Source organism: Ursus americanus, chromosome 15 (genome assembly GCF_024610735.1).
Source record: "Ursus americanus isolate L20-20 chromosome 15, mUrsAme1.1.p, whole genome shotgun sequence".
NCBI lineage: Eukaryota > Metazoa > Chordata > Mammalia > Carnivora > Ursidae > Ursus > Ursus americanus.
In genome coordinates this window covers 34,014,739-34,036,924 of record NC_142141.1, presented here as the reverse complement: position 1 = coordinate 34,036,924, position 22,186 = coordinate 34,014,739, and the positions used below count along the sequence as shown (strand labels likewise).

Genomic DNA, 22,186 nt, shown 5'->3' with positions numbered 1-22,186 from the left:
AAAGCAAAGAGAGTATCTTATAGAATCATTCAAGGCAATACCAACTGGAATGTACCAGCTGGATTACGATGTAATAAAATAAGCCATCTTCTTAAGAGAGAACACCTATTTATAACACAATGGCAGCAACAATCACTGACAATCCTGTTTATCAAGTTGCTGTATCTGAGTGTCTTTTTGGTTCTTGGACTCAATTCCAATGTGTGTGAAGGGTGCCCCCCCCCCCCGCCCCGCCGCACCAAGAAACAATTCTTGGCCCCCCAGCAGGTTTCTGAGAATTCAACTCAATTCTCTCAATTCTGACACCATCTGGCCAGAGATAACATCAGGTTCCACAGGTTAAAGGTTCAATCCTACAAGATGGCTCCCGCTATTTCAGAGGCCAGTTGCGAGCCCATGTTGTTATCTGTACTTCTGACCGACCGGCTGTAAATCAGAGGTTCCCAAGTCTCACTCCTTGGATTCAATGAATTTGCTAGAACAGCTCACAGAACTTAGAGAAAACTTTTACTTACTAGGTTGCCGGTTTAGTATAAAAAGATACAACTCAGGAACAACAGATGGAAGAGCAGACCAGGGCAAGGCTTGGGGAAAGGCGGAGAAACTTCCATACTCTCCCCAGGGTACCACCTTTCCAGTGCTTCCAAGTGTTCACCAACCCAGAAGCTCTCCACACCCTGTCCTCTTGGTTTTTATGAAGACCTCATTCATTATATAGGCTGGATCGATTAAATCACTGGCCTTCGATAATGAGTTCAACCTCGAGGGCCTCTCCCCTCCCCAAAGGCTGGGGAGTGGAACTGGGAGTTCCAACCTGATCATATGGTTGGTTCTCCTGGAAAGTACCCCCCAACCTTAGGTGCTTTCCAGAAGTCATCTCATTAACATAAGACACCTTTGTCACTCTCAACACTTAGGAAATGCCTAGGGTTTGGGGAACTGTGAGCCAGGAACTGTTGACAGAAACCAAATATATATGAGAAATACAGTAGTCCTCCTTTATTCGAGGGGATACATCCCAAGCCCCCTAGTGGATACCTGAAACTGCAGATAGCAGAGAATCCCATACACACTGTATTTTTTCCTACACATACATACCTATGATAAAGTTTAACTTATAAAATAGGCACACAAAGAGATTAACAACAATAATAATAGAATAGAACAATTATAAAAATAGACCATAATGAAAGTTACATGACTGTGGCTTCTCTCTCTCAAAATTTCTTATTGTACTGTACTCACCTTCCTTCTTGGGATAATGCGAGATGATAAAATGCCTACGTGATGAGGTGAAGTGAGGGGAATGAGGTAGGCGCTGTGACGTAGCATTAGGCTCCCAGCGAACTTCTGATAACACGTCAGAAGGAGCATCATTCGCTTCTGGACCACGGCTGACCTCAGGTAACAAACTGCAGGAGGCAAAACTGCAGAAAAGGGGGACTCCTGTATATTTTGGTCATCGAAATGACCCAACATATATTTCTTATAAATCACAGTCTCACAGAGTGTGTCCTCCCAAAATTCATACGTCAAATTCTTACCCCTAAAAGTGATGGTATTAGGAGGTGGGGCCTTTGGAAGGTGATTAGTGCCTTATAAAAAGGGCTCCTGAGGATACAAGAAATCTGTAACCCAAAAGAGAGCCCTCACCTGACATGCCAGCCCTGATTTCAGACTTCTGGCCTCTAGAACTCTGAGAAATAAATTTCTATTATCCATAAGCCACTCAGTCTGTGGTATTTTGTTACAGCTGCCCAAACGGACAAGACATTAGTATTTCAAAATTATTATCTTATTCAGTGTTCACCACACCTCTGAGAAGAATGAAAAAGAAAAAAAAAAGCACTCCAGGTTTGTATTTATTGGACAACATAAGAGATAATAAAATGTACAATATCTCTTTTTAATCACTGCACATGAAATGAACAAAGCAAAGACCATGGAAAATGCAACATACAATTACGTAGGTATATTTCTTAACGTTTGTGAAGCAACTTAGATGCATTTCTCCCTGGTGAAATTCAGTGCCTCCTTATGGAGCATTCTCATTATCTAGCCTTTCCCACGTCTGTAAATTTCTTTGTGGACACCCGCAGGTAATGGTAATACACTGGGTCCTACTTCTCAAATGACCTTGATTGTAGCCTCCCAAATCTGAAAATAGAAATTTAAACAAGTTTCACCACATTGAATACTTATGCCTTATATATCACACAATATGTTCTATTTTTTAAAAGTTAGCATTTTAAGTTGTAAAATTCAAATAAATTTTACCAGATTCTATGACATCTGATGATTAGAGATTAGCTATCTGGAATATTTAACAATAAAAATTCCCAAAATCCATTAACTTCTTAACAGCTTAAGAAGCTAAAATTCAGGATGTTCTCACTGGGGAAAATATCATGTGAAGTTTCTTCTCAATTAACTCGTTTTAGATATGTCCACAAAGCACCTGAAACTGGCCACTGTGTCCAGTACCTGCTTTGTTTCTGACCTTCGTCTTGAGGGAGTGGCTCAGACTCATGAGCAGATTGGGGTTTTGTCCTCTTCCACACAGGCTCCTACATAGCTGCTTGGCATGTCACCCCTTCTCGGTTCTGCATGGGAGAAGATGAGAACTCAATTAAAATCTTAATATTACCATAAAACAGTAAAGCCAGCATTCCAAATCCTAAAATGGTATCTTATTTCACTGGAATTTTAATTACCTTTTAACAACTAATTCCTGAAAACTTGCTTGAATTTTAGAGACTTGAAATTTTAGACAGCTAGATTTATGGCTTGGTTTAAAGATACATAAAATGGAATACATTTTCCAAAGTATCTTCCTTCTCAAATTCTTTAGAAACTAAGAGACTGTATGTACATTGTCTCAGGCAGCAACCTGCTCAGAATCAGGATCTTAATGCAAGACTTAACCTTTACAAAGCATCTTACGTACTTCATTTTTCCTTCGACCATGGGGGAAAAAGTGCTCGAGTTATTTGCTGAGCTCCCTCTTCGTGACAGGCATTGTGCTAGATGTTGAATATACATTATACCATTTAGTCTGCTCAATAACTTCATGCAAAAGTCAATATTTTCCCATTTAAAAAGAAGCAATGAAAAAAAAAAAGCAAATTAAATTCCAAAAGGTTAACTAAAATAGCTGAGTCACCCTGGAAGTAACGTCTTCATGGAGACTCGAACTCAGAGCTGTACTTCAATTGCTGTGTTTTCCCTCCAGCATCACACAGTTCAAGGAGGTAGACAGACTGTTAAGCCAAGAAGCCTGCTGCAAACCTTTCACCAACCTTGAATTAAACATAGCATTTCATTCCACTATAAACATGGACCAGTAGTCACTAGTAGCCTCAGGTATTCAGCTAATTGTAACTTCACCTCCATAGAAATCTCAGATATTTTAATACCACAATATAATTGTTGCAGATACCTTAAAATATTATTTGTGCTCATCACTACTATGAAGTTATGAAATCATCAAGTCTGTGCACTAGTTCTTGTTTTTAATTCATTAATAAAGCATATATTACAAATTTTAAAAAATTTTGATGAATGTCTTTCAGTAGTATTGATTTTCTTCGAAATTATAAGTGTTTGATTTTATGCATTAAAAATACCATGCCAGGGGCATCTGACTCTTAGTTTTGGCTCAGGTCACGATCTCAGAGTCGTGAGATGGACCCCCATGATGGGCTCTGTGCTCAGCGAGGAGTCTGCTTGAGATTCTCTCCTCCTCCCCCTCTGCCCCTCCTGCTCATTTGTGCTCCCTCTCTCCTTCTCAAATAAATAAATCCTAAAAAAAAAATAAAAATACTATTTTGTCAAGGGACCAACCCAAAGACTTCACAAGACTGCCCCAAAGTTCAAGGCACTAATAAGATTAAGAACACCTATCAAAGCCGTATAACTAGAAATATCTGAATAAGTAATGACATACAAATTGGTTTTGTTTATTGTATTTTGACTGAACTGAGACATCAATTCTACTAATCAATAATCCCCAAACTGGGCATCTTTCTCGCATATTTCTCGCATAATTTCTCATAATATATACTCCATGAAAGGATCTCTTTTGGTTAACTTAGCAAATCAGCCTTTCACACCTGCATCGTCAGAAAAAACTCAATTGCTCTCTGCTACTCCACCTGTTCCTAGATACCTTACCTTACACAAGGCAGGTCTGCAATGGGATGTCAGGGACACCAGGAAAGATTGTGCTCCCTCATCCCTTCCCCATCCACCAGATTTATGCTAATTATGGATGCCTGTAATCTCTTTAGGAATTTAGGGTTAGGAGAGCCCCTTCAAAAAATGTTTGTATATTATTAGAGGTCAGAGTTCATAGTCAACTGCCCAAATTAGGAGGATAATAAACATTCACACAAAGGCATAAAAAATACACTGTTTCCCCAAGGAAAGTTTTAATAGGAGAACTACGCAATCAGCAAGAAGCATCAAGAAGGGAGGGAAAAGAGCACAGCAAGAGGAATAAGGCACCAATGTCTCTCTCACAAGTTTGCCCTAAACTTTAATGATTCACTTAGTTTTAGTTACAATTTCTAGTTCCTCAGTGTCCCATTTGCCAAACAGGAATCGTAATATGTGCTTGCCACTCATCCACTGGCTGTGTGGTGAACACTACCAGCCTCCTGGGCATCAAATGCTTTGCAGTCAGTCAAGCAAATGTCACATACCACCGTAAGTGATGGCAAACCCGTCTCTTCCTTATGTTGGATGTCACCATGGCCTGTCGTTTCCTGCTAATAATGTCGTTCTTCAATCTCTAGGCTTCCCACAACACAGGAAGATTGCAATTATGTGTGTTTTTAGGCTGACTCATTTTCTAATGGTAACGATCAGTATTTAAGTTAATTAGGAAGATTCTTTTGATGTCCTTTATTTCAGTCACAATTAGTCTCCTGCTATATGTTTGTTTGTTTGTTTGTTTTAAATAAATTCCCAGCAGTGATGGGAGGAGAGGGAATCATTTTACTACCCTCAACTTCATCTGCTTTCAGAGAATTGCTCATCATCTCGCTATTTTGTGCTTGAAGAGCCTAAACAGAGCTTGAGTTACTCTGAGCTGCCTCTGATAATGGAATTCTGAATCCAGGTCCAGATGGGTACTTGATATGAGAAAGGTCAAAAGTCCCAGAATGCTCTCTCTCTTTTAGGTCAATTCCCTGTTTCCACCAAGTCCCTATTAAAATTCAACTTGAATTTCCAGACTCTAGCACCTTGGCACAGATGACTTAAGCTATTAGCCAACTTCAGAGAACAAGGCCCTAAGGGAATGGACAAAGAGGTGGGTAAAATTAGATGTTATGCAAAGCCTGCAGATTCTGCTGGAGAAGTGTGAGGGGAGGGGTGCTCCTCAGAGAAGAGCAGGGATAGGAGGACCCTACAAAGGTCTGCAAAAGAGGTAAGCCCTCCCAAAGAAAGTCTTCAGCACTTTAATTAACCACTGGCTTTTTAATCAAATGACTGCTGCTCCACAGCTTGAAACAAGGAAACTTAGAACATTAGCCTCCAGATGAATGTTTTTTTCTAACACGTGACAGTGGCGGAGTTAGGGGCTGTCATTGGCAGCCTGGACAAGGAGGATAAGTACAGTGGCAAAAGGTAAGGTCAGACTATTCACAGGTTCTCCAGGATGGCCTGTGACTGGAATTCATTCAGTCATTCAGTCAACATTTAAGGCAAATCCATTCAAGCTTCAGAGAATCCTAAGGCGTGATCCTTCCCCTGAAGGTGCTCACCATCTGGGGTGGGAATGAAACGTTCCGACCACCACAGACACTGACAGAGCTGTGGTGAGACTGTGTGAGGGAGATGTCATAGAGCATGTAAATGGGGCTCACCAAAAGCACGCCTCTGAGCCCTCAGCAGGAAGTTCCATTTCTATTTAAAGATAACACCGCAGATGGAGATCGCTATCTTGTGTGTGCAGATGTGGCTGACAAAAAAATAAATAAATAAACAACCCCCTCTTCATTGCCTGTACGTGAAGACTGACATTTGGTTTATAGCTGCAGAAATGACTTGCTATTTCAGATGTCAGGGGGTTCCATTACTCTACTTCACACACAATTACGTACTGCTCCAGCATAAACACACCCCACCACCCCCACCCCCACGTTGCTAAAGCTGTGAACATCCCTCCATCTGCAGTTTGCTGATCTTTCAGAGTTCCAAGCCACAGAGCTATCACCTCCCTGAACTGAGTATCTTCTTTCTCTTCTTTGCTTGGTGAAATCCAATTCATCCTTCAAAACCCAGTTGAGCCATGACTGCCACTGTGACGCCTCTATCACTAGAAGTCATTCCTCCTCAGTCACCACATTTGCTTCTTATCTCCACTGCAGCACTGATAAAGCATTCAGTTATGTTGTTTCTTCATGCACTTATCCCTCCAAAGAGTAATCATTATTTTTCAAGCATTTAGAACGGTTCCTGACAAGCCCAAATGTCCATCGACTGATGAATGGATAAAGAACACAATGGAATAATACTGTGCCATCAAAAAGAAGGAAATCTTGCCATTTGCAATGAAGTGGCTGGAGCTACACTGTATTACGCTAAGTGAAACAAGTCAGTCAGAGAAAGCCAATTGCCATATGATTTCACTCATGTGTGGAATTTAAGAAACAAGACAGAGGAACATATGGAAATGGGGGAAAAAAGAAAAGGGGAGAGGGAAACAAACCATAAGAGACTCTTCAGGAAAGAAAACAAACTGACAGTCGATTGAGGGGGGTGGGTGGGCGATGGGCTACATGAGTGATGGGTATTAAGGAGGGCACTTGTTGTGATGAGCACTGGGTGTTAAATGTAAGTGATGAATCACTAAATTCTACTCTTGAAACCAATATTGCATTATAGGCTAACTAACTAGATTTTAAATAAAAATTTGAAAAAAAAAAATGGTTCCTGACAAATAAATCACTGATGAATTAATGAAGAAATTAATAGCCTACTCCTTTGATAAAATTGTGTTTTGGGGTGTCTGGTTGGCTCAGTCGGTTAAGCGTCCAACTCTTGATTTCAGCTCAGGTCATGATCTCTCAAGGTCATGAGATCGAGCCCCGTGTTGGACTCCAAGCTCAGCAGGGAGTCTACTTGAGACTCTCCCTCCCTCTCCTTTTGCCTCACTCCCTCTCCCTCATGCTTTCTCGTGCTCTCCTTCTCTCTAAAATAAATAAACAAATCTTTTTTAAAAAATGTTTTTTAGCAAGCATTAATTTAGTGCTGCCATACCAACTGTATGACAACATATTTGGATGACCTAAACTTGCCATTTGAAGCCACTGTTGTAGCTCAGAGATGAAGCTGAAGTAAAGGATACGAGATTGGGTACATATCTGTTACTTGAAAAAGCCTCAGAGTTCTTAGAAAAAATAAGACAGAGCTTCTCCTCTACAGACCTCCAGTTTGTTCTATAACTTGATTTAATCATGGTCACAGACCCAATCTCAAAGACAGAGCAAGGCCACTCCGAGCTTGATTCAGGTCAATGAGAACAGCATTAGTAACAGCCCTCATCACCTCTAACTTGCACCAGTCACTACCCCGAAGCAAGAGAGAAGTTCAAGTCTTCATTGGTCCTTGCCAAACATTACGGAACACTCCAAACCCCACCCCTGCACTCCATCATTATCTGGTGGAATCCTAAGCACTTACACTTGGAAAGGATCTGGCAATCACCTGTTCTGACTCACCCACCAAAGTAGGAACCTTCACTATTCCATTTAGAGCAGATGGTTGCCAACATCTGCTTAAAAACGTCTACAGCCAAGAAGCTCCTTACTCTGTGAGGTATCTATGAAACTCTCTGAGCAACTGTAGAGATTAATGAGTAAATACCCATAAAGCACGTAGTACCTGGCACACAGTAATTGCTAAGTACACGTTATTGACATTTTTTATCATTATCAACTCTCAAACACTTTTTATTTTGCAGACAATCCCTTAAGATAAAAAACAATGTACAAGTGAGCAAAACATTATGTCTAGTACACTTCAGTTTATATGAAACATAAAGAAACTACATAAATGTATGATGATGTGTGTGAGTGTGTATGTGTCACCATGCTTACAAAGCTTCCTGAAGGAATCCCCAGCTGCCACTGCAAATGAGGCCCATTGTGAAAAACCAAATGTCCACGTCAAAGATTCTGTCTCCAGTCCTTTGATGCCAGAAAGGTGCTGGGCTCTGAGCCAAAGGTGAGATGAAAAGCCCTCCCCCAGTTTTATGCTATACATTGTCAGCTAGACCTTGAAGCAATATGGCTACATCCAGAGCCCTAGAGAATTCATCACTCATCTAAGCTGATTCAAGACACGGGGCAAGGTGTCATCCTCCTATCTCCAACCTTTCGAAAGCTCAGCTACTAAGTTCATTTGGAGAAAATGAAGACACACAAAATATTTTCACAAGAGTAAGTGACTATTTCTGTATCGGTAAATTTAGAAATTATCTAAAGGCACCACGTTCAGAGATACAGCTCTGGCTAGAACATAAACACCTTTCAACACTGTCACATAGAGCAGTTTAGTTACTGAGAGCCATAACTCTCAAACATACACTTTTCTAATTATGGACAAAGCTCTGTAATTATAAAACCAACTACCCCAGTCCTGTGGTTTCCCTAACAAAAGAACTCTTTCTGCTTAAGGTGTATTCAAGTCTCCAGCTCAAGCAGACACACCTGCAACTTTGAAATGACAGGTTGGTTTTGCCCTCACCTTCTGCCATTGCCAATCAGACCTAAACTTTGAGATTGAAGGTTCAAGTTTCAGTCAGAACTTATATCCTGGGTATTTATGTTCTCTTTCCCAGGAATTTCTGCAAGAAGCTCATGACCTGGAAATGGGATCTTAGCTTGATCATTCAGTCTTCTAAAATTTACTCATTAGTTCATTAAATAACATTTTGAGTACTTGTTTTGCACGAACCATATACTCTTTACTACTGCGTTCCCCTGGATGTGTTTCAATTTATAGAATACCTCTATGAAATGTGGGAAATCATCATGAATAGTTCTCTTCCTGCCAAGTCCATTAACGTTCTATTTGGCCTATGTTTCATGACCATGAGATTTTTTCTGAATTTGAGATAGAAATCAATGCAAAGGTGCAATATGTCCAGTATATTACTGTTATGTAAGAGGAAAAGACTACACATAAGCATATGCTCATATAGACATGAAATACTTCTGGAAGGAATGGTGTTAGTGAGGCCTCTGCAGAAAGAAAGTAGGTAACATAGGGATAGGGTAAAATCCTAGGTGATAAGACAAAAACAAAGTAAAATCCTGTTTCTGTCCTTGGAGTCTGAAGAAGCAAATATTGAAAAGCAAGTACATGCTTATCATTGTATGTTCTATACTTTTTTGATCTTGAACTATAGCCATGTGTGGAGCTTTCAAAAAACCATAAACGTTACACAACACTGACATAATCTCAGGTTTAGAGTTAACTTTTTAATAAAAAAATTCTGAGGTCAGCTCTTTCTTGACATAGGGATTCTTAGATTTTTTTTTTTTTTTTTTTTTTTTGGTCTCCTATCAGTAACAAGTCCTATCTCCAGCCCACCAGAGAAATTACCAGCTTTTCACTTACAGTAAATAACTGAGTATATTACTTTCCTATTGTCAATGTAAAAAAATACCACAATGTCTTAAAACAATGCAAATTTATTATCTCACAGGTCAGAAGTCTGGCAGGGGTTTCATGGGGCAAAAATCAAAATGTAGCAGGGTTGCAATTCTTTCTTGAGGTTCTAGAGGAAGAATCCACTTCTTTGTCCTTCCCGGGTTCTGGAAGGTACCCAAAATTGTAGGCTTGTGACCCCTTCCATCTGTAAAGCCTGCAATGGTGTTGGTCAAATCTTTCTCATATTTCGTGACTCTAATGTGGACTCTTCTGACTCCCAATTCCACTTTTAAGAACCCTTATGATTACATTGGGCCCAGCCAAATCATTCAGGATAATCTCCCAATTTTAAGGTCAGCTCATTAGAAATCTTGATTCCATCTGCAACTTTAATTCCCCTGTGCCACATAACAACATTCCTATAGGCTCCAACATGAGGACACAGACGTCTTTGGGTGGCCACTATTCTGCCTACCACAGTCAATAGGTTACATACATACATACATACAGTTTCTGAAAAGATAGATCCTCTTCCATGGGATGGCATTTTATGTTATAAAATGTAACATTTAAAATCCTTGTCTGAAACAGGTGCCTTTGGATTCCTTTGGCACTGTTGGGAGCCCTTCCAAGACAAATGAGGAAGTAGTTGAGATAGTCTGTTAATATATGCTCTGCAACGTGACTTCCTGGTTTCAAATCCCAAGTCTACCACTTAAATCGTGTGACTCGTGCCTCAGTTTTCTCATTCATAGAATGAAGTTAGTATTAATACCTATATCATAGTGTTGTTGTAAGGCTTAAACAAGTTACTGCCATTTAGAACAGTGCCAGCACATAATAAGTACTCGATACATTTACTTAGTTTGACTTGATTCACACCTTGCATGGCTCAGAGTGCTCACAAAGGAATCCCTCCCGAGACCCAGAAATGGTCAGCCCCAAAGCAAAAATCCTGTCTCTGTCCTAGGAGCATTGAGAAGAAAATATTGATGCTGTTTTAAAATCCACCTTGCTATCTAGTCGTTTTTTTGCTTTTTCCTTTTGATTTTAAAAAGGAAAGTTAAAATAACAACCTGTCCGATAGAATATCAGGTAAGAACCTGGTGAGCCTACTGGTTTCTGCTATGGGTTACATGGATTGAGCTAAACAGTCTTTGCCCTCAAGGAAATTGCCACACAATGGGTAGGTAGAACAAACAAAGATAGAACATAATTAAACAAATTTAAAAAGTTAATTTCTACAGCCCCAGATAAGTTGAATCTAATAAAGCAAAGGGAGTGGCTCTCCATTTTGTTCTGTTTGCCCCCCAGTGTCCCAAATCTAAAAGGTCTGTATAGCAATTCTCATTGCTAACACCAAGGAAACAGAACACAGCATCAATCAAGGTACCTACTTTGGAACTGTAACCACACAATTGGACCAAACTACCTTTCATCAGTCTTTCAGTAAATTTTTCCTCTAGTTTCTAGGGACTGTTTCTAGGAAATAGCTAAAAAGATAGCTAATTCATCTCCCTGGACTCATTATGCTAAAGGATTATCCAATGCACAAAGCTCAAAGACAACTGCAAGAGCACATGGTATCTTAGTTCAACAACTAAGCACTGTTTAAAACATAAAGATTATACTGAAAATCCTTTGGAGTTTTACTATTAGAATGTTGTAACAGCCTATCCTCATTCCTACAAAATTACTGCCAAATTGGAATCAGTAAATCTCTATTTATTCTCCTTTCAAGTACTTTGGCAGCCACTCCAGCATATAATTTAAAGCACTAAGAAAACTGATGATACCTGAATGTCAACACCATGGAAAAGGAGGGCATACTTGCTGTTCTGTACTTCATCATGCTCGCCAAATGAAATTCAATTTTATGTTATCAAATACAGCGATTTTTCTCAATGTGATAAGCTCCATAACTAATGATCTAAGAAGAAATTAAATACTGCCTGCTAAGCTTACTACTACAATCTGATTAAATCCAGTCTTCAGCCAATCTCTAATTTTCATTATCCCTATGAAAATGTTCTGGACTAGCAGTCTTTAAAGTTTTCTGTAAGCGAGATGGAATTTCCTTTGATGTGAATAATAAAGCCAGAGTCTACAAAACAAACGTTTAGTAAATTTGTCTATAGCTCCCATTTAAAAATATGAAAGTTATAGAGCATGTTAGTTGGTAATGTCACATTTCTCGGGATTTGTTATATCAGATTATAAGTACCTTTTCTGAAAGCTTTTTATTTTTTATTTTTATTATTATTTTTAAGTAGGCTCCACCCCCAGCATGGAGCCCAATGCAGGGCTTGAAATCATGACCCTGAGATCAAGAGTCAGACGCCTAACCAACTAAGCCACCCAGGTGCCCCAGATTATAAGCATTTTTAACTGAGAGACGTTTTTCCTCTTGGCTCAGAAATTGTCCAACTCTACAGGTTCAGTGAGGAGAGAAGCAAAGCTTTATCAGAGGCTGAGGGCCTAAACCAAATGAGATACTGTGTAACCACAGCAGAAGCCCTCATTCTGACTGGTTTTTTGGTTGTTTTTTGGTTTTGGGGGGTTTTTTTGGCGGTGGGCGGGGGGGGTCAACTTCTTTGGTCAAAATGAGTTTTTGATGAAACAAAAAAAAAATAACACCTGAATTTTTGCATTCATTCAAGAAACATTAAACATCACCCACTAAGCGTCAGTCACTATTCTAAGAAATAGGGATACATACCTAAGGGACATGGCGAAGGGGAGGCATTATTGGGGTTCCAAATATTGGGCAATGGCTACCAATGGGTGCTTGAGAGCAGCTGAAATGTCTGTTAAAGAAAAGAAGTGCTGTATTCTGGACGTAGGGCCCAGCCAACTAATTTTTTAAAAGACAGAAAAATGGTTCAAAGAACTGTTAAAAATAATTACAAATTAATAAAAAAAAATTCAAAGACAAGGCAAAGATGCATAGCATACAAGACAAGCCCAAGAAGAAAGTGGTCAGCAAATAACAAAAAATAAAGAATGATCAGGCACAAAGAAACCCAGAGTACAAACTTCTAGTGATGAATGAGAATCTTTGGAAAAAAGTAAATCTGATGACTTTGAGTATGTCAGTCTCATCTGTGTTTATAAAAAGGAAAAAAAATGATGAACTTGGGATTGTTTCCCCTCATATTGCAATCAATAGAAACTTCCTTTTCGCAACGAGACTTTAAACAATTAGGGAAACATTTTGGTTTCCAGCTAATGGATTTAATACTGATTGCCATTTCAGGAAAAGCACTTCATCCAATTGTAGACATGCCAAAGGTGGAAGAGAGGGGAGCAGAAGAAGCATAAACTGTACTAAAGGCCCTCACAGCTGGCTTTGAGTCACTGAGAAAATAATATCCTTCCTCTAATAATCCCTTAAAGACTTGGATTTGCTTTCGTTCAGGATGAGAATGTGCTGGCCTAAGAACAACCGTTGTTTCAGCACTCGAGCATCAGGGAGCTAGATGTTCTATTTATTGTACCGATGCCAGGCATTCCTAAGTAATATGTGAGCCGACCTTGAGAAAATATACATAGAGCGGAGGTTCAAATACTTAGATACCAGTTTCTAGTTAATAGTGTATTCAAACCTCCCACATTTTTTCCTTCTGCTCATCATCCTAGGGTCTCTAAATATTTTCTTATTCCCTCGCTCTTCACCAGAGAGCAAAGGTGGGCAGAGAAAGGACATGTACCTTGGCCACAGACATCTTGAGTACCATAAGTAATCTCTAAGTTTGGAGCCTGCTTTTCCAGAATTAACTGTCACATCTGCTTCCACCAGTGCCATATTATTTTAAATATATTGAATTTATGGTTTTGTTTTATGTACGCATTGATACTTCAATCGACCTACAAACGTGAGTATATAAAAATTTGCTATAAATACTGATGTTAATATGATATAGGAGGATGATAATTAAGATTGGATTAAATATAATGGATTATATTTATGGATTAAAAATAATTGGCATTGAACCAATAAGGCACATTCATGCATTACATATTTGCTAAGCTAATTTCTTGTTTAGTTCCTTAACATAATATTCAAGTGCTCTCTCGATTTTGTGTTATTGGATTTTGCCATTTACTATGTGAATAAACTGTACTTTTAATTGTAGTATAAGATCTTCTGTAGTGTGATATTGAAAGTTTTGAAAAGCAACATGTAATATACAATTCCCTTTTAGGATATTCTATCAATTAGGAATAGTTTTAGCTGCAAGTAACAGAAAACTTGACTAGTGGGCTTAAGCCACGAGGACATTACTTAATCAAAAGACCAGAGAAAAGCCATCCCAATGTTGAATCAATGGCTCAATGATGTCATCAAGGATGCAGGCTCCTTTAAATTTTCTGTTCAACCATCCTTGGTATGCATTTAATATTTTTCCTTGAGGTATAAGATAACAGTCAAAGCATCCTGTTCTCATATGACATCATAAAACAGTAGGACTTTCTCAATGTATTACTTAAAGATTATTTTCCAGAACAGGTTCATATGCTCATTCAAACAAGTCACTGGCAAGGAACAACAAGACTGTCATAATTGCTTTACACCAAATGTGACTTACACCCAGGGGCAGGGTACATTGACATGGAAGGGAAGCCACCAATGGAGTCTGCCCCATGTGTGGCCCCTCTGAAGCCAAGCATATAATGGAGATCCTTCCATGCAACTAAATGGTGACATTCTGAGTCTTGCACACTAGAATCAAAGCTGAAAAGATGCTTATTGGCTTTGGCATTGGAGAGTCCCCATTGATTTATCTCCAAGTCAACAGATCCTCTCCTGAATGGGGAGGCAACCCCTCTAATGTCAATAGTAAGAAACAAGTGCCGCTGTCCACTATCCCCAGCTGGGATTTGGCAACGATGAGAGAGGCAAAGAGATAAGGAGTGAAGAGCATCTTCATTTTTGCAGATGGAAACTGAAAAAAATTATGAAGTCTAAGGTCTAAAAGTTTCACCAATAACCTGAGATAACATTTTCTTCTACTAACTGTCCTGGGAAGACTACAGGAGCTCTGAAGTAGGGGTCAGCACACTGCTGCAACTCCAAGATCAAAGAGCATAGGAACAACATCTACGCTCATCACCATAAATCATCTTCGTGACATTAAGTCTCTTGTAAAATAAGAAGTAAGGGGTCAAATTTCTGGGTTAAACAAGGGCCCCTACTAAACATACATATATTGCAAAGTAATTCAAAAACTGCTTTAGAGCATAAATCTGGCAATTTGGGCTATTGAGAAAGAGCTTTCTAGATTTGTCATCAGAAAGTACTAAAGGGAAAGAAAACAAAATATGAAATTAAAGCCATAATCAGCTTAAGTGGAAACAATACTATCTGTTCATGATTGCCATTCCCATCATCAGCTGAATTAGCAAAATCCCGGACTGCGTGACTCCAAGCTTCAAATGACTTAGGACTGATAGTAATGCTGTGTGGTGGAAGGTGGTTCACCGAGTTGACCAGCAGTGAGCCTTCAGGAAAGCTGCTTCAATTTTATGGGTCTTGGTCTCCTTACCTATAAAATTATAAAAACAAAGTCCGTGCTACAGGGTTGGAATGGAACCAAGTCAAATAAAATAAAGGATGCTCATTTATGATAATATTGATATATCAGGTTAAGTTCTTTTTATTTATATTTTAGTTTTTAGTTTTTTGAGAGAGAGGGAGAGTGAGAGAATCTTAAGGAGGAGCAACGCCCAGCAAGGAGCCCTACCTGGGGCTTAATTTCACCAGGCTGAGATCATGACCTGAGCAGAAATCACGTCAGAAGCTTAACCAACTGGCACCCCAGGTTAAGTTCTTTTTAGAAACATCTTAAATATACGGGACACTAAAGAAAACAAATACGTGGGCAATGAAAAGCCAAGGAAAGGATCTTCATGTGATACACTGTTGTGCCAATTTATTTTTTTCCAATGCAGTGGTTTTTATCCAGACTGTCATAGTATCCCCACAGGACCTGTGAGCTACAAATTAGATATTTCATATATGTCAAGAAACTGAAGAACAAAAATGACATGAAATCCCAATGCAAGTCTATAAGCCAAATGTGATTAGAAAGATTTTGACATTAAAGCCTGATAGTCAAAATAAATCTCTGAAATGTAAGCAAATGCTTAGGAATTTATATATTAAGCCATTTGGCTGTTTCATTTTCTCGTCCTTTTTGTACAACATCAACTGGGATATAATTGACACATTGTAGGAAGAAATGAACAAACACTCTTGCCACTTTCTATGCTTCTGTTACTTTCTAACATTATCTTTACCTCAGTTTTTATCTCTGCAACACACAACCACACACACACACACACACACACACACATTTGGACTATGGAGCCAGACATTCATTTAGAGAGTAGGCCGGGGGCAGGGAGGCACGCCTAGCTGGCTCTGACTGTAAAGCATGTGACACTTGATTCTGGGGTTGTAGGTTCGACCCCCACATTGGGTGTAGAGATTACTTTTTTAAAAAGAGAGAGAGAGAAGGCCAGGAGGCCAGATCACACTAAGAGAGGTAAGTTGCAAAGTAATCCATCAACAGTTACCTCTCTGGCTTTAAAGCCCTCTAGTGTGTATGGGTATGTGTGTAGGCAACATGCTCTCATTTTCCTAGTTTCCTCCTTAAGTGCTACCCCAAGTGTTTATTTAGTCTGCAAGAGATAGACAGGTAGAGTAGGAAAGATAATTTCCAAGATAATGATGCTAGTTCCTTATATCCATAGGTTATCCTCCTAGTGCCACCATCGCTGAACGCCGTCTCTGGTTTATTTCTCTGGTTGGACTTTCCTCCTCTTTCAAAACTGACAGGTTTTCTCTAAGCTACTATTTCACTTATTATCTGCAAATGATCCTTAACAGACATCTTCAGAATAAAATTTTTACTTTCTCCCATTTTTAATTATAAACCACCTACAGTTCTACTATTTTGCCTTTTTTCCCCCAACTTTCTGCTTTCTCCCTGATTAGAGGCATGCATTCCTTAATAAAGTTCATTTCTCATTCTCATTATTAAACACTAGGTGTACTTGTGGTGATACCTCTTCCCTTGTTGACTCCCAATTAAATTTTTTTAAAATTAGGCCTGCACACTTTAGATATGTACCCTTGAGAATAGATGGGTGCCAGAGTCTGCAATGCGTATAAGAAAAAAGAATTGAGAGAAAGTTATTATATACATTTTCTTAGGATCTTAGAACTTTATATTGAGAAGGCATCAGGTTCAACTATTTTATAGAACACCGACCCCAATCTATAACATGTGAGAGTAAATGGGGAAATTCAAAAGACATATTTACACAGTATTTATATTTACAAGATAACGTAAGTCATCCACAAAAGACAACTGATCCTGAATTATAGATGGTTCTACTTTTCTAAATAGTCACACCCTTCAAGGGATGTTTTTCCACTGAGATGAAATGTAAAGAGAAGAAAAATTTTCTTCCTCCCTTCCTTCCTTCCTTCCTTCCTTCCTTCCTTCCTTCCTTCCTTCCTTCCTTCCCTCCTTCCTTCCTTCCTTCCTTCTTCATTTAGAGAAAATAAGGAAGAAAAGAAGGTTGTCAACAGATTCAATCTCTTCAGGTAATTCTTTTTAAAGGTAATGAGACTGTTTCAGATGGTCCTGAGAAGAAAAAAATGAGAGAACCTTTGGCTCAGACCTACTTTCCCAGGGCTGCTGCCTTTGGTTCTCTGAGAAGAGACTTTTCAACTCCACAGCCTGCATCAAGCACCTATTCCGTGCCAGGCCCTAAGCTAGGGCTTGGGAAAAATAATACACAGTCATGTCTCTAATGAGTTCCCAGTTTGGAAGGAGAAATAAACCCATGAAATAATAATTAAAATATCACGTGTTGAGAAGCACAACAGAAGTACAGGCAAAGTGTTTGGGGCTCATAGAAAGTTCTTCCAGCTGAAGTCAGGGAAGCTTCCCGGTGGCAGTGGCACATTACAGAGAATAAAGAATAAAGAACAAAATGTACACCAACAAGTCCTAGTTCTCCCTCCTAGTTTCTCCAGAATAATTCTGCAGAGAGCAGCCCAACAGCCTATTTCTGTAGGATGAATCATAAGAGTGTTAGGCAATTGCCACCCCTAATAGCATTTCTAAGGAAAGCAATTAACTAGCAATTTTCCTTGATTATTTCACTCATCCACATAATTAAATATTCTCAACATACTTATTTCATAGTACTTTATGAAGAATGATAACACTATCTACTGTATACTAATGATAATATAATTAGGCACCAGTTTCACATGCTTTGATGTATTATTTCAAAAAATTATCCTAAAATACAAGTTTAATGTGAGGTTAAGATTGCACTAAATCTTTTCTCCCAAGACACTACTACTTGTCTTTATTTCACACGGGGAAATATGTTGAAGGCTTGCTTAGATTATTCCAGTTTTCAAGGAAAATTTAAAGGTTTATATGAATATATTTAAAATGTCACTGGTCCCTAAAAATCACTCCTAAAGGATTTTGTCAGTTTTCCCATTTTGTTTTCCAGTATATGATTCTTGTCATTATGCTGTATTTATTATGCTATATAAACATGCACACATATAAACACACATACTTACGTATAAAACTTTTGTAACATGTTACATATTTTATATATACAAACATATACATATATGGTTATATATACAATGCATATATATAATACAAAGCCCTTTGCCTCAAATCTCATCTCTATGTCTTACGAATATCAAAATTTATTTTCCTCAATCGCTTTCATGTAGTCTTCATGGGCCAAGATAAAAATGTTCAACTCTAGATACGATTTCCTTAGTTATGGACTATGAGGCACAGCCTGACTCCATTCCTGGACCATCTGTATATGATTTTAAACTCACTTTTCTAAAAGTAAGGAGGAGAACATTTATTTCATTTACTTTCACCATCATTTATGCAGTTTCAGGCCATGTTGAAACCTAGCTCAGGGTGGCAGAGCAAGCCTTATAATAAAACAAACTGGCCCCCGTTAATAATTATACACACAGCTTGGCCCTTTCTACCCTAATATCTCTCTTTTTTTTTTAATAATTTTTTTTATTATTATCTATTTATTTGACAGAGAGAGAGACAGCCAGCGAGAGAGGGAACACAAGCAGGGGGAGTGGGAGAGGGAGAAGCAGGCTCCCAGTGGAGGAGCCCAATGTGGGGCTCAATCCCAGGACTCCGGGACCACGCCCTGAACCGAAGGCAGACAATTAACTACTGAGCCACCCAGGCACCCCTCTACCCTAATATCTCTTATGAAAGTGTTCTTTGAAAGTTACAACCTCCTGATTTTTGAGGCAGATCAAAGCCAATTCTTGGCGTGCTCGATGTCTCGAGATGGCTTAACATTTCCAGTAATAATATTTCCCTTATATACAATATTCTTGTTTTCAATGCATTTTGATAACTAGCATCCTCTTTATGCCCACAAAAGTTTACATGATCAGGTGAAGGAATTTAAGATACAAATCAGTTAAAAGTCAGGAGATAAGCTTTAGTAGCTATATGAAAGGCTGTGTTATAATAACTTGCGAACTATGGCATGGTTACCTTTGGAGGAAAGCAAAGCCAAGGATTTGCCTTAGGTGATGATCGGTGTTTTGTAGGACTGGGACCGAAGTCTGATTCCTCGCTCATCAAAACACACTGCCTCTGTCCTTTTCAACTGCATACCTTGCGCGCAGAATTACAACTTCCGTGCTTTGCCAAAGCTCATGGGCTACTTTCTTCTAGTTTGCAAACATTACAAGACAGTTGATTCCACAGCTCTCTTAAGCTGGCTTTGGGCTCAAGCAAGCTGGCCAGGGTTGTGCTGAAAATTTTCTGTTGGGATTTTTTTAAAATTTGTTTTGTGCACAATTATCATTAAGGTTGATGCGTAACTACCTATCCAAGCAAGTCATTTATCTGTGCAGTGGCTTAACAAAAATTAGGCTGTATCGTTCTTTAAATACCTCATTACTCGGTGCTGCTGATGCTCCTTTGTCATTAACCATAAACCACCCGGGATTTTCCAGCTCTGCTGTATATCGCTGGTTGCCTCACAAGGACAGAGGCACATAAGCATAATTAAAGACCTATTTATTAATGTCACGCAGAAGTGTGGAGCGTACACTTTACAGAACATTTTGTCTTAAGAGAAGAAGTCAGTTTTTCCAAAAGCCTAATTCATATGCTTCCATTGCTTCTGAACACTAGCAATCCAGCATGAACACTGAGATACGACAAACGTGATTTCTGAGGGTGCTTTCTCTGTTTTTGCTTATAAACATGAAATTGCTTTTTTTAAAAAAGAATGTAAAAAAGGAAGATTATCAAACATGAAAGATCTACCACCAATCCCAAATCAGAATGGAAGATTTTGTTTCATTAAAAAGGATTTCCACATGATAGTTATTAACATTTTAGCATTCCTCTCCCCCTCACCATTTACCGTTTGTCAACTCCTTCAGAACACCCCTTATTTTCTTATGTTTCTCATTGCCTAGAGAAACAGCAGAATGAACCATTCTCAAGGTTTACTCCTGTAGAACACTGAGGTTCCAAGAGGTGGACGGAGACTCATCTTTTTAAAGATTTATTTATTTGAGAGAGAGGGAGAAAGAGTCCTCAGCAGACTCCACGCTGAGTGTAGAGCCCGACCCCGGGCTCAAGCTCATGACCCTGAGACCACGACCTGAACCTAAATCAAGAGTCAGACGCTTAACCAACTGCACCACTCAGCTGCCCCGAGAGGCATCTTTTTAAATCAAATCTGAGTGGTTTTAAGACTTTCCCGAGGTGGGGCAATTCACAGATTGATTCTTCTCAGTGGAATGTGTTTGCTCCACACATTTTCTTAAAAGTTTGACATAGCTGTAGCTCATCTATGCTAGAATTTGGTAGGAGATGGTATTTATTGCATGAAATGATATTCTCAGTTGTTTTATGCTTAATATGATAATGGTTCATAGTGTTCTACGAAGATGGTTATGACTTTCAGGAGTTCTGTCACATGAGCCAGTTTGGGCTTCTAAATCTTCTTCCTACTTGAATTCCTCCCAGAATCATCTTCCTAAAGCACCTCTGATCTCATTCAACCTTTAATTGGCTTGCTGTTGTTTGTTGCACAAAATCCAAACATCTGAGCAGAGCTCAGGGGTCCTTTCAGCTATACTACAGTGCATTGATCTTACAAAAATGAACTTTCCCTACCTCACACCATAAGGCTTGATGTGTGTGTGTGTGTGTGTGTGTGTGTGTGTGTGTGTGTGTGTTTACATAGAGTCGGATCACACAATACACACTCGGGAGGGGAAGTTTCACTCATAATACAATACCAACCTGGAATCTATATGATTTATTTTTGCAAGGAAGCCATGTTTAATTACATATTATATTCTGAACCAAGAAACTTATACGAAACAAATTACATGACTACAGTAATAAGTGAGAAAATAAAGCTGAAGATATATATCCTAGGACTCCTGGATATAATAAAATTATCCTTTAGGTCAGGGGTGCCTGGGTGGCGCAGTCGTTAAGCGTCTGCCTTCGGCTCAGGGCATGATCCCGGTGCTCTGGGATCGAGCCCCACATTGGGCTCCTCCGCTGGGAGCCTGCTTCTTCCTCCCCACTCACCCTGCTTGTGTTCCCTCTCTCGCTGGCTGTCTCTCTCTGTCAAATAAATAAATAAATAAAATCTTCAAAAAAAATTATCCTTTAGGTCAAATAAGAAATATGATCAAATATTATTAATTGTAGATCACCTAAGGGGCTGATACGTATATAGCACATAGGAGCACTCTATTCCATAATATTTTATCTAAAATTAATATGCAGGAACACCTGCGTGGCTCAGTTGGTTAAGCATGGTCATGATCTCAGGGTCCTGGGACTGAGTCCCGCATTGGGCTCCTTGCTCAGCAGGAAGTCTGCTTCTCCCTTTCCATCTGCTGCTCCCCCTACTTCTGCTCTCTCTCTCTCTCCCTGTCAAATAAATAAATAAAATCTTTTTTAAAAATTAAAAAAAAATGCAGGCTATAACAAACACTAAATTGCTTTGACGTATACATTTACTTATATTTGTTTAATTCATAACAGTAATGTTTATATCTTAAGCATTTAGAAATATTTAGTTGAGTAATCTGAAATGCTCTGGTCTCTCTAAGAAAGGGGTCCAGAGAAAATTAGATGGATGTCTTTCCTTACAGTAAATGTCCTTATTGTGTGGTAGTGTTCAAATTCATTCTAGTTTCTCTGGAAATATTTTCAGACAGATATGTCAGTATGTTTTCATAGATGTTATGTTGTTTCTCCTGCTAAGAAGCACTTGTTTCTTAAAATAAGGACTGTTCCAACATTTCCTCATTTCGCTTTATCCTAGTTTAGTGGGAGCTGGAAGCAAATTGAATAAAGACCATCAAAAATTTTTTAGAAATGGGTTCCATTCAACACTTTTTTGACACTAGTCAGAGAGGGTGAGTCTTCAAAGACTCACATTT

General features: G+C 39.0%; 1 long non-coding RNA gene across 9 annotated transcripts in view; it reads right to left on the bottom strand.

The window, feature by feature from the left end:
* Positions 1-829: 829 nt before the first annotated feature.
* Positions 830-22,186, bottom strand: part of LOC123785505 (uncharacterized) — a 107,354-nt gene continuing 85,997 nt past the window's right edge. For 6 of the 9 annotated variants that reach the window (XR_015726869.1, XR_015726871.1, XR_015726868.1 and 3 more), the window contains 2 exons: positions 2,485-2,603; positions 1,850-2,157 (listed from right to left, as the gene is read on the bottom strand). This is a non-coding gene — a long non-coding RNA (uncharacterized LOC123785505). Of the gene's footprint in view, positions 1,428-1,849; positions 2,158-2,484; positions 2,604-22,186 lie in introns of those variants that run through there. The other 3 variants (XR_015726867.1, XR_015726872.1, XR_006777653.2) reach the window with 2 other exon arrangements.